Raw genomic sequence first — 12,563 nt, forward strand, 5'->3', positions numbered from 1 at the left:
ACAGTAAACATTCAATATTTATTACGAAGGCTGGGGAGAACAATTTTTAGAAAAATTTGAATTTGGGGTGTAAGACTCTTATACCTTTTGCAAAATAATTTAAGTATCTCTAGTTTGTAACTGCTGTTGTATGAATAATTAATATAATCTTTCTATTATAGTACAGTGAAATTTGGAATATTCTAATATTAAAACATTAAATATTTATATACATTACCAAAGCTCGAGAAAACAATTTTTAGAGAAAGATGAATTTGATATGCAAAATTTGTACCTTTTATATCTTTCGTAAAATAATTTAAATATTTCTGGTTTGAATCCGCTGTTAAATAAATAATTAATATAATCTTTCTATTACAATACAGTGAAAGGAATTTTCTAATAGTAAATTTATATTAAATTTGATATTCATTACCAAAGCTCGAAAAACAATTTTTAGAGAAAATTTGGGGGTGCAAAACTGTCATACCTCTTACAAAATAATCATCTCGTTTTATATTAAACACCTACATTCGAAATAAAATAAATACATTACATAGAAATTGTTTTCATCAATTCCTCTAATCTCAAACACACTTTGTACTTTACTTTGCCAGTCTGGCTCTGTTACGATCGTGTCGATCGAGGGAAATAACGCTGTTCCGGGCGGGTAAGTCAAAACCTTGGAATAAAAGGATACATTCCATCCTCTTTGGGCGCAGCGGAGCATCATTTTCGAAAATCCCAGCTCGCGTAACATTCGAGAAAAACCTGGGGCGCGATTACAACGGACGCATAACGTCAGCAAGCCATGAACCAGGGGTTCGAGAGTGTTTCCAGCGGCAGCGATGGGCGTGGAATCGCTGTTGAAGCCGAACCCGTTGCTGGTCCCCGCACGCGCGCCAGAAAGGAAAATCAGCAGAATGGGATTCGCGAAGGGCGAAACGGAGGAGCGAGGAGCGCGCGTTTCGGGGGCTGAAGGGCGGCGAAGGGTGGCGCGCCAAGGGGCGAGGGCGAAAGACAGCATAGAGTGGGATACATCGACTGAAATTCACGTGTTAACGCTCGCAGTCGAATATCGCGTTTGCCGATATTCCGCCACGCGGAAAGATGAGCATTGAAATGGGGACGGTCGCGTCGCGGGCTCCACCGATAACGAGTTTTCGACTAACAAGGGGACCACATGACGCGTTACGCGCCGATTTTGACGAGACTTCGCCGCCAGATAGGGAACAGAAAAATATTTTAACCGTGATTCGGACGTTTGCTCGCGATGCCCGATAATTCACGAGATACCTGATAACGCGTCATTGGGACGCAATCGATGAAACGAGAGAGGTAATTTGCAAATATTTTACAGCATCGAGACAGCTTTCTCAATTTCGAATGCTTGAGCCTTTGACTGGTTCGATTTTTACGCGAGCACAAATTGCGCGAGAGACAATTTTTCACGCTTTGAGGAATATACAGGTTGAATGCTCATAGGCGTTTGGCGCACACAGTCGATAGTTAAGAGATATTCTGGTTTGGAATCGCCTAAAAAATCTATTTTCTTTTCACCTCGTTTTCTAAAAGTATGATGTATGGGCTCGCAAATAAAATTTAGATGGGATGTTTCAATGGTCTGAAGAAAAATAGTTGGAAGATTAAATAGTTTATTTAGAGTTCGCTTGAACGTGAATTTTTGCAAAAGAATGTGGAATGACCCTGCCTCGATTTTATATTGAACTGCAGTACCACCTGAATATGGAAAAAATTTAGATCGAATACTAATAGTCTGAAGAAAAATACGTGAGGGAATACTTTTCTTCGGACATTTATTTTCATTACATTACATTTTCTAAAAGTGTAATGTATGAACTCGAAAATATTTCTACCGATGAATGGCTCGTAAACAAATTTTTTTAATAATGAAATGATATTATTATTATTACATGGAACTTCAGTAATTTTATGTATTATTAATATCATGCTCCATTCCTATTTATGATCATGAATGACAACTGACATATTCTTCTTTTACATTATATAGATTGATGTATTTTAAAAAAAATCTGGTAAGTTTCATTCTGTTTTTAATTAAGATCACTGACTTGCTCGTATCATTTTCAATTTTGTGTTTTCCTCTACTATGAAGAAAATCATTGTACTCGAATATAACTTGAACATTTTGGAGCATTTTCCTTTATTATTAGGTCCGAATGAGTTAATTTAATATGCCCTATTAATATTAGTGTTATTTTGCCCTGATCATTTCTTCTTAATTTAATTTATATTTTATGGAACCTACTGCATAAAGATACGATAATGCTTTCTATTATCTAACAGCATATTTAGGAGTACTTATATTTTATAAATATATAATATCAGTTAAGCATTAAGCAAGAAAGAGTTAATCTGAAAGATGAAGCGAACGAGGACGGACAGAGAACAGATTAAATTTTATATTAACATTAATAAACCTTGCTTTCTACTCGTTGAGCCTCGATAATATGAAGTTTGATACTTGCAGTCAAAGTTGCATTTTTGTGGCTGGCGACACTAATGCTATCGTTTAATCCAATACACTTTCTTAATCAAATACCGTTAAAATTGATATAGCCAAGTCTTAGAACAGAATGTTACAAGAATTTTAATTTGATATCACAGTAGATATGGCCACGGGGAAGTTTTCCGTTGTTTCCATGGACAAAATTGCGTTTTAACGTCCGACGAAGCAAAAATCATACTACGCGTTTTCATTTAAAGCGAATTTCGCCAGACGCTTCGAATGGCATTTCGTTTCGAGAATAAAATTAGTGTTTAATACGTGCCCCTGCTTTGTGCGCCATTCCGCTAATGTATTTAATTTTTCACCCCTTTCGTTTTGCACTGCTGCTTCCGCGATGCATAGTGCTTGTTCTCAAACAGATTGGTCGTATTGGCAATTTGTGTCATTTAGAATTGGAATTACCTGAAACGAATCTACCATGAAGAAGCCATTCGTCGATTTTCTAATTTAATTATTATTCAAAAACGGTGAAAAAGTTTGCCTCGTTCTTGGAAAATCATTCTTGGAAATTTATTGTTAACAATACGTGTGCGTTATCACTAGACTGTGGATATTTATGTATTTATGAGTAATTTTAATTTATAAAAACTACAAAAAAAAATACTTAAAACAAGATACGAATTATTATATTTAGAGGTTGAGATCATTCTACAAAGCACAATTTGCATAAAGATCCACAGTCTAATTATCACGAAGCTTTTCGTTGAGAATTTTCTTTTATAATTCTATGTTAAATATTCTAAGGAAAATTACTTGATTTTTTGATTTAATCGAATGCATAGAAAAATAATATTTCAACATTCCTCCCTACCATACAAAGAAATGAAAATATTCAAGATGCACAAGTATTTAATTCTTCATTGTTCAAGGATGTGAATTTGAAATACAGTAATGATTCTTAAAATGAACAGTATGTTCATCTTTCGTACAGCGGAGGCGAAATTCGACACCAGCAGCATGCTTCACTGGCTTCCAAAGGGGGATCCCCTCAGTTTGGAGAGATAGAAACGTTCAACTTACGAATCACAGGTTCATTTTAAGAATCATCAATTTAAAAATAGTGTTGGGAAAAAAAATTGTGTACAGTGTATTACTTATGATAGTTCCTACTGAATCAAATGAGACTATACCTGGACAAAATGGCCACCGTTAGAGTGAATTATAAAATGGACCGCGAACACCGAGGTGCGTCTGTGGATTCTTAAGAGACAAAGTCTGCTTGTAATCCCAGACGAAGCATCGTAATGTTAGGAATATAATCGACTAGGTAACCCGTAGATTTCCATGTAAATGCACCGACGCACGTGCAACTATTCGATGGTCAGCGCGGAGGCCGAGATTGAACCCTAACGATCCTCTCTTCACTGATCTCTATACGCCCATAAACGTGCCGGCGCAATAAGAGCGGGCTTGACAATAGGCGAATCCGACGGGCCACGGGAATTCGATTGCGCCAGATATGCACTCCAAATGCAACGTCAGTCTTTCAGGCCGCAGGAAAAGCCCGGAGCACCGTAAGCATCTCCCTTTATGCCACGTTTCGACCCCGCTCTATGAATATTCTTGGAATTTTAATGCACTTTTTGACGATCGTCATTCACGCGGATCCAGCGCAGAGGCGTCGTCGTCCTAGGCGTCGTTTCGGGGATGGTCGGCGTCGCTACGCGCCTTGGCACGGTCCCTGCACGCAGGACGTGCCTCAAATTCGCCGGGCGCGTTCGTCGAATATTAAAAGGATTACAAATGAATGGCGCAGAAACGACTCGAATCCCTGGTTTGCTCGATTCGCTTTCGCGTCGACTTTCCACCCCGATTTCTACCCTACGATGTTTATAATCGGGAAAACCGATACACGGATCTTGTCCACAAACCTCTCCAACAGAACTCGAAACTTGTAATATTTCATGAAACAATGACGAAGCAAAATTTACTAACGTTCCATTTTTAACGCGGCGAATAATAGGAGCTCGATCCGCTGAAAAAACATCGATTTGCAAATTTTTCAGCCAACATTCCTGGTTAAAATATGTCGAAACTTTAAAGTAAATTATTTCGTCTACTCGTTCGTTAACTCTCGGTTGCTCGAGCTGGAATATTCTATGCTCGATTTAAAATATCCGGGGGCTCACTTTTTTATTGACCATGAAAAACTACCTCGTGATCGTTTAATTAATCAAAAAGGAAACTGAAACCAATATCTTCGTTAATCTTCGAACAACTTGCAATATTTTGTTAGAATCGCGTATACGCGTGAAATTATATCCGTAATCTATCCAGAACTACTTCAACGATAATCATCATATAACGAAACTCGATCACCAATCGCGCCTAAAATCCTGATCCGAAAGGATTAGAATATGAAGGTATATTACGAATACGTTGCAAATTTCAATCCTCGTTTACGCGTAATTAAACAGACCGTGGAATACATATTCCAATATTACACAGTCATATAATTTAGGTGCTGTTAGATACAGAGTCTAATTAACGAACGGGCGTAGCATTGTTTCGAACGTTCAATAACCCGTAGCATCGCCCTTAATAAAACGTATTCGATGTTATTACTGCGATAGAATGGCTCTCGAGCACGCAGGTGATAAAGAAACGTCGTTCGAGGATAATTTTCTAAATTGCACGCGTCTCTGTTCGAATAGGACTGCTTTTTAAAAAGCATACATTCAACGAACGATGATTGAGGGGATTCGGTGTCCGGCTCGATCGAGAATTCGCACGATTCACGATGTCGAATTAAGCATTACAATACCAGGAACCGTCACAGTTACGCTCAAGGGACCTAAATTAGACACTTGTCACTCGTTAACCGGTAATTTTCTTAAAAGAGGCCCGCGGCCGAGGAAACAACTTGGCTGAACCGCGCTCGCAAATAAGAAGGGAGTCGTTTCGAAGGACACCGGGTCGTTTGTCGGTACGCATTTATACCTGAACGTAGTCCAGAAATATAAAAAATTAGTAAATTGTAGGCCCCAGATTACTTGGTCAGTTTCTTTACATTTAAATATTCGACGATTCAAACGTACGACGAATATAATTCGAATACAGCGAACGAAATTTCTGCAAAATCTGAAATTTCATAGAAAAATTCTTCTACAGAAAAGAATTTGAGAATTTTTCAGTTTCTCGTACGAGCAGAAAAAAGCTAAATTGTGAAATTAAATTTACAGAAGTAAAAAGAAAATTAAACGTGGAAAAATTGAATTTAATATTAAATTTAATTTCGTGAACAATTGTTCTTTTTTTTCACTTGTGTAAAGATTGTAGAATTGATAAATTTACTGATAAAGCAGAAATAATAAGTTTACTGATGAAACATTGAAATTTTAACAAGTAACGACGAGCTTAAAAAGAAAGATTTAATTTAATATTAATTTAAATTAAATACATTAATTTTATATTAATTTAAATTAATATTAAATTTAATTTCGTGAGCAATTGTTCTTTTTTTTTCATTTGTGTAAAGATCGAAGAATTAATAAATGCTTTACTGATGAAACATTGAAATTTTAACAAGGAACGACGAGCTTGAATAGGATTTACAAATCAAATCGTACTATTCAACTGATCTATACAAAATATTCATGACTAATTATGGTCGATGTTTATTCTTAGTAATCCCATACGTGTAAAACATTCAGATATTAAATTATTCAAATGGTTTCAACTTTGGGAATAGGTAATTTCCACATATCTATATTTAACTCTTAATATAAGTAAATTTGTACGAGTTAAATAAAGTTTGTCGTTCTAAAAATTAGTGAAAATTTCGAAATTACATTAATTGCCACACGGAGCCAAATAAAGTCGAATAATTTTAGCCCGACTTATAAATAAAATGTCGACCCTGTGACTTTCTTTTCGTGAATTTAAAGAAAACGATAAAAGAATATTTTATTTGAATTAAAAACGAGTGAATTTCGCGACATTTCAATCGATAAAGCATCGCAGCCTGATTATTTTTCATAACCAATGTTCTCCGGAGAATAATTTTAAAACAATTTGCATGATACAAAGTTTCTACTTCGTTGAAATATGTTAAAAGTGTATCAATTTTTTGTAAAAATTTGAGGAACAGAAGTTTGAAACTCATTATGCTTGGATGAAGACTAAAAACATCAAAGTAATAGTTACTCAAGCACGAATCTTTAATGTTATCAAAAACATACAAAAATTTTGAACATTTTCAACCCCATCGTGAATGTATAATGGAATATTTTTTTTGCGCTGTTGGATATTAAACATCAAAGTGTTTTTTTAAAACGTATTTATATAGAATTTCCAGAGTGTATAATATAATAATTCAAATTAAAATATTCTACCTTTCGACCTACATTTTAGATCTTCTTCAGGATAATTTAGTTTAAAATAATTAACATTCGATATAAACAAGGCATAACGATCGAAGTAGTTATTGAAAGTTTGTTTTATGGTCTACAATATCGACAAAACTCTATTTATATTTAGTATTAACATATTTATTTTCATATAACATATATGTAAATTTAAGAACATGCGATGGTCATAGCCTAAATTAATTTATCAAATGCCAGAAAATTTAGAAATGAATCCTTTTTAGTCTTATTATTTTTTTTTAAATTTTCTTTAAACTTTACATAAAAATACTGATGGGCATCGTGTCGAACTCTACTATAAGTTCAACAATGGTTAATATTTTAAAAACATAAAGATTATATAGTGAAAATAGAGTCTACGTTTTTCAGTAAATTATAACAAAATTCTTCATCCTTTTAAAGTACCAATTTTTGGTATAATATTTAACCAATTTACACTGAGTAAATCTTATATTATTAGAATGCAACATTAATCATCTAGGATCTATAAGAAGGGGGTGTAGGGTATTCATCATACCTGGGCTCAAAAACCAAAGAAAAAGAGTCAAATTTCCTAGAACCTCAGAAAATATTTGCATATATTGTGTGAAGACCATCATTCATATTTTCTGCTACAGTCACGAGAAAAATTCTTATCTCGATACAAATAAAAGATAAACAACCGTGCATCGGTTACTCGTTAAATAAAAATAAAAATATAAATTATATTATACTTCGTTCTCGTTCGTTAGCTATTATTCGACTAAAATGTTGCCCATCTCTGACTACACAGTTCGTGACACAAAATCGTAGGGGATACAAACAGAATGACTAATGGAGAAAGGGTCTAGAAGTAGCTTCGAACCACCTGATAAAATTCCTCTCGCGTGTCCTACCCGGGTGCAACCCGAACCAAGCGATAGTTAACTGCAAACACTTGTTTCCAGTCTAGCAATCTTAATATTTAAAGCAGACTCTTCGCGTTGTAGAGATGTAATAATACTATTCGCAAGATTTACACCCGGTATCGAGAGTACACGTTCGCGATAATAAAGTAGAGGACACGTCGAGCAACAAACGGTATTCGCAACGTCCCTTTCGAGTTCAACGAGCCGCGAGGAAAAGGAATTTCCATTCCTGGCCCCGCTGGCGAAGCAAAGAAAGAAAAAAAAAGGAAAACACAACCACGCTAAATCATAATTACATCGCTCGTCTCTCTCGACTCTTTTAAACTGGGCCGTGAGCATCTTTGCGCGGGTATCGGGCGCAACTGCTGTAAAAATGAATAAAAGCGCGACAGAAAAGCCGTAGCGACATCAGAGAAAAAGATCGACGTGAATTACAGCCATTCTTCATTATTCAATTCGCCCGGGCGCCGCTGAATGGAACACGCTCCTCGCTCGCTGTTATTATTCGCGCTGATTGTTTCCGATTGATCGACACCTTATTGTGCGAGCGAACCGGCACGCCAGCCTTACTCCATTAACGACACCCTAAATCGAGAAAAGCCCTCTGTTTCGAGCAGGTGTTTCCAGCCACGCCGAATGATTCCGTAATTAAAGTTTTCCCGGACCCGTGACTCCCCGCCTCAACCTTTCACCCACGCCAACACAATTTCCCCGTTTGCGGTCGTCTATCGTCTACGATTACGTTAATCGGTCGTGAACGTTTGAACTTCAGGTGTTCAACGTCTGCAACATTCCTCATGCTTTAATCGACCAAACTTGTGGACGTTGTAAACATGAAATATTTTTAAAGTGGTCGTTGGAGTGACATATCATCTTATTTTGTGGTATTTGAAATAATCGTGCGAAATCGTCAAATTCTTATTCAAATAATTCAAAAAATTCCGGGATTAAAATATCGGGTAATGTAGCAAATTATTTTTCATTTTATTCGATTAAATCCTAGCAATAAAATATGGTTTGATCATACACCATTATCACTAGTTTCAATACTACTTGTAATCAATGAAGTTAGACATGTTAATAAAAGTGTGTTCTTATAAAGATATATTCCCAGAAGTAAATAAATAAATAATCATATATACCAAAGTTGTAGATAAATATTATAATTATATGTTGTAAGGAGTGAAGCTAATACATAAGAACATCTGACATTTTCTACAAATTAGCAGTAAAATCCTGGCTTGTCTTTGAGTATAAATAATACTAATTATGTCAGGTTTTTTTACTAAAACTACTGAAAAGATCTAGTATCAGAGCTTCACGCGAAATCCAAACCACTAATAGCAATAGCTCTTGGAGGTTCTAATTAGTCATTCGTCTAAGTTCTAATCATCTGAGTCCAATCTAAGCTCAATGATCAAACTGAAATCGATACGTGGTGAACTCGGTGTTTCGGATGTCGTGGTTGGTACACCTTAAAGACAAACCGCGAAACCCACAATGAAAACTTTACTATGGTCATTGTTTAGAAGATCGATATATTTAAATATGCTTTAAACTGAGAACGTGTATAATAGATTCAGTTGTTATTTGATCCTTTCAAATATGCATTGAAATACTAAATGGATAGAAAATTTCTATTATGGTCACTGACGTCTATTATGGTCCATTTCGAGTTTTATTGGAAACCAAACTACCGAGTAACGCTTCAAAGTCCTAACTAGTCACTCACATTAGCTATGAACATTTATGTCCAACTTAAACTCAATAATCAAACTGGAATCGATACTATTCTCGTGGTGAGCACACTATGAATTTTCGATCCTACAAATTATTAAAGTCACGTTGCATCACCGAGCAAATACTGAATATTCTATTATTCTCATTCCACTTAGATAGTGGCATTTTTTTGTATATTGCAAAACTTAGAATAAAAACGGGTCCCAAGATCTTCTTTAAACCTAGCAAAGTCACGAATAGCGCCTGATGCATCGATCGCCAAAATGGGAGCAAATACTCTACGGTTTTAGATGAAATCAAACTACTAATGCTAATGGTATTCGGAGAACCTGGCTAATCACTCGTGTAAGCTCTAAACATTCGCGTCCAACTTAAGCTTGCTGATCAAACCGGAATCGATACTATCTCTGTGCTGAATACAATGTGGAATCCTGAAGCTATCAACTATTAAAATCGCGATACAAGCAAAAGCGCTATTACGTTCATCGATTCAGAAATTTATATCTTTGCATGTATTTTGAATTCAAAAAGGAGAACAATCTATCATGATCCAAACTCCAAACATCATCGACACCAATAGCACATGGAGTTCTCAGATAGTAATTCGCGCGATCTCCCATCATTTACATGTAACCGAAGTTCTGAAGCCAAACTAGTACGTTGCTATCGCCCATTAAAATCACATTAATAAAGCTATTGTCAGTTTATTAAAGTTAACACGCGTTGCGTTCCCAAACATACAGCAAATATTCCGGAGTACTTACAGACATACACTCTGGGTCACAGTTTTAAACTCTGAACCACCGATACCAACTGCTCGTGAAGTTTCCAGGTAGTCACTCGTGTAAACTCTAATCACTTATCTGTTACTGAAGTTCTCCGAGCAAACTGGAATCGGTACTACCTGATGAACTCGCTAAAAGTTCAATATATCGTCGTCTATTAAAGTCACAGTGCATCGCGATGCAAATTCTATACTAAATTTACATTTTTGAGTAGGCTGAGAATCAAGGATAGAAACAGATCCAAGGATCCTAGTAAACTTTTTCTGCCTAAGTTGCATCTCCAAAGAGGCAGCAAACGTTTTACCATGATCAACAACGTCTACTCCAGCTACAGCTTTAGACCTCAAACTATCAACCACATAGAGTTCCTAACGTCGTCTCTCATCTAAGTTCCAACCATGTCCAATTTAAGTTCGATGATCAGTCTAGAACCGGTACCATCTGCATAGTAAAGTCATTAGCTATTTCGGAAGCTGTCATTGATATCCGTTCGTGCGCGTTAATCGAAGCACCCAGGATTTTGCTTGATCCTCAAAACGCTAATGTAAACACCGTACAGAGTTGTAAACAGTCCTGACCGTGGTGAACGTAACTTCACCGATGGAGAAGTTGTGCCATCCGCGTAATAAACCCTTTGGCTGTTTGCTATCGGTGAAGCACCGTTCGAGTCTAAGCACGTCGTATGGGCTGGTATACAGCAAAGATTTCGATCCCTATTCTCGCCAAACTCTGAGCATTTCGAGATGAAACTTCGCGACGATGATACCCGTCGGACGGTCGAGATCGACAACTAATACATTCTGATCGGTAGTTTCCTGTGAAAGCCAATTGCGTGACATCGCGAGGGACCAAGCGTTAAAGTCTTGGCAAAAAAGGTGTATCCTGCCTTTACAAAGTCAGAACGCTCGAGAAGTTGCGTAAACAACTTACCTGTGTCTCGCGTCCCTCGAAGTTGGATCGTTTCGATTACATAATTTCCACACCGCCGCCGAGTGGTCAGGTGGCGACGATACGAATGGCCGATCCCCGGGTCCGGGTCCCTGTTCTTTGGCCAATTAGCCGCTCGTTAATCTCGCGAGGCAAGCCGCCAGGTCGCGTCACCGAACTTACTCACTGCAAAACTGATTTCACACGTTCGTCCACGAGATCCGACGATGGTTTTTCCCCACTAGGCACACACGCGTTCACCACCACACGCGAGCGCAACGGTTCCTTCTGAGACGGGGCTGACCGGCGAGCCGGTGCGTTACAACTTGTTGAAAAGTTTCGACGATCGATTCCGCGCGATTGACACGCGCGCGATCCGCATAGTCCCGCGGTCCGTCGGTCGAGCAGCGAAACGCACGGGACGTCAAGCCTCCTTCGCTCTCGGGGCTATTGTCCATCGCCCCTCGCCACGCGAGCAATCCATTATCCCCTTGGACAGCGTGATATTAACCGCCGTGCCACCGAGAAACCAGAACCCCGTCACCGAGAGACCAGGGGTTAGATAGTTGCGCGTGCTTAACGCGATACTTGACCTTCCTCGATGAAAGTTTGACGTAGCACCGGGAACCAACGAAACCGAAAGTAACGGAAACGAAATTTCTATTTAATAAACGCGACGTTCGGTTGTTTGGGATCACTGTCGCGCGTCGATCGAAGCCTCTCTCGTTCGCGTGTGCGATTTAACGCAGTTGCGAGGTCCGCGAAGGACGACCGGCGGATGAAGCGGTTTCGCGCGGGGCGAACTTTCCACTGTCGCAGGTTATGTTCGTGTATCGCGCGCGCGCGGTCAACCCCCGTCGGGAGGCAGGACAGGAAGCCAGAGGTCGTGTCCCAAGGACTGCACGGTAATCACTGAGAGACGCGTTCCGCGAGACACGAGGCGCGCGCCGCTTCCCGATGGAGCGCGCCCGGAAACGGCCGACGGTACCCGAGCGGACACGAGCCGCGCGGCGCGAGCAGAGACGCGTCGACGAACGCGGAGAGACCGATGGGCCCGCGGCCAGCCACGAGATTTCCTTGTCGCGGCTTACGAGGATGCATGTACTCTTCGCTCCTGCGAGCGCATCGGTCGGTTGCATGCACTCGAATCCACCGACGCGATGCGTTGCACTCGACCGACATACGTATATACACATCCGCGGGGACGAAGCTGCGCGCGAAGATTTTTTAAACGCGCGCACATCGCGCGGTCTGAGCCGTGGGGATGAAGGAGCGTCCCTGCCAGTTTTTCGGTGTTTCGCGGTCCAAATCTAATGATTTCGGCTAT

General features: G+C 38.8%; 1 protein-coding gene across 1 annotated transcript in view; it reads right to left on the reverse strand.

The window, feature by feature from the left end:
- Nucleotides 1–12,119, reverse strand: part of LOC143349707 (nephrin) — a 565,063-nt gene extending 552,944 nt beyond the window's left edge. Inside the window, exon 1 of the mRNA XM_076781155.1 lies at nucleotides 11,240–12,119. The gene's annotated coding sequence lies outside the window, so the exon portion shown is untranslated. The remainder of the gene's footprint in view (nucleotides 1–11,239) is intronic.
- Between the last annotated feature and the right edge of the window lie 444 nt (nucleotides 12,120–12,563).

Source organism: Colletes latitarsis, chromosome 14 (genome assembly GCF_051014445.1).
Source record: "Colletes latitarsis isolate SP2378_abdomen chromosome 14, iyColLati1, whole genome shotgun sequence".
In the NCBI taxonomy this organism is placed as follows: domain Eukaryota; kingdom Metazoa; phylum Arthropoda; class Insecta; order Hymenoptera; family Colletidae; genus Colletes; species Colletes latitarsis.